The 1,182-nt window shown below is 41.5% G+C and overlaps 1 protein-coding gene across 1 annotated transcript in view; it reads right to left on the reverse strand.

Annotated features, from left to right (window-relative positions):
* Positions 1-552: 552 nt before the first annotated feature.
* CETN3 (centrin 3) overlaps positions 553-1,182 on the reverse strand; it is an 11,841-nt gene continuing 11,211 nt past the window's right edge. The window contains exon 5 of the transcript XR_658001.2: positions 553-630. The gene's annotated coding sequence lies outside the window, so the exon portion shown is untranslated. The remainder of the gene's footprint in view (positions 631-1,182) is intronic.

Genomic DNA, 1,182 nt, shown 5'->3' on the forward strand with positions numbered 1-1,182 from the left:
GCAAGTCTAGAAATAAGGCACGCATCCACAGCGCAGCTTTTCAATATGTAATGATGACTGTTGAACTTTGACACTATTTCACCACAGACAAGACTTAAAGGTGCAACCAAATGACTCTCTTCCTCCTCCGATATCAGACAAAGAATGAAAAGACAAAAACTGGGAATCTGTATCCTATGATACACCAAGCGAAGTACCAAAAAGCACCAGGATAGGCATGAGCCCCACAAAACAGTTGAATGTATGTGTCAATGCTGGCGCCAAGCAGTTTCAAGTTCAGAGCTTAGATCTTACCAAGCTGTGGACTCCAATCTATCGCAACGACTGCCCATCAGCCAACACCAAGAAAAGCCAACAGAAATTGCAACACCCCCAGTACACAAACCAGCAAGAAGCTCACCAGTCAGCAGCGTGGTTTTGGAATGCAAAAATCTCTCAAACAATGAAATGCAGAGAAAAAGCAAAGCCAAACATTGAGGCAGTATCACTAAATACTACGCTGATTGTTTCTTTTTCTTTTCTTCTGTGCCACTCCCACAGTCCGAGCAACTCACAAGACCTCTCCAGTTCACTGGCCTGTGCTTAGGGAGCATTGCACTATTGTTATCCAGCCCATAAGTGCTGCCACATCTGCAAGAATGAAGTAAGGTTTTTCAAGTACCTTGCAAAAGCTACAAATAAGGCCTCAATCCAGAAGAGACAAAGTGCATCTTGCTGGAAGAGTTACAAAACAGAAAGTGACACCTATCAAGACATAATTACCAGCCATCTACGGAGGAACAGAATGGTAACATCCCTGTAAAAGCCAGTCGTTCAACAGCCACAGCAGAGTATTAGAAAACTGGCACATTCAGAGTAAGGGTATGATTTTCGGGGAAAAAGTTCTTTGATGACTAAGGGACCTTTTAAGTTCTCTATCACTCAAAGTTCTTTGATGACTACTAAGGGACCTTTTAAGTTCTCTATCACTTTCACTGTCTGCAGAAAATAAAAAATGTCCCTGAAATAGTTTACATAAGAAATTAAAAGCAAAGCCAGGAACTACTGAAGCAGACAACACCTGTACTGTTCCTAGAAAATACTTGTTAAGAGCAGTTCATAGGCTCAGTCCCAAACACTGAATCGTTTCCCCAAAATATTTACCTCCCAAACAAATCTGCTAAGATTACAAAATACTGGTTA

Source organism: Aptenodytes forsteri, unplaced genomic scaffold (assembly GCF_000699145.1).
Source record: "Aptenodytes forsteri isolate BGI_AS27 unplaced genomic scaffold, ASM69914v1 Scaffold41, whole genome shotgun sequence".
In the NCBI taxonomy this organism is placed as follows: Eukaryota; Metazoa; Chordata; class Aves; order Sphenisciformes; family Spheniscidae; genus Aptenodytes; species Aptenodytes forsteri.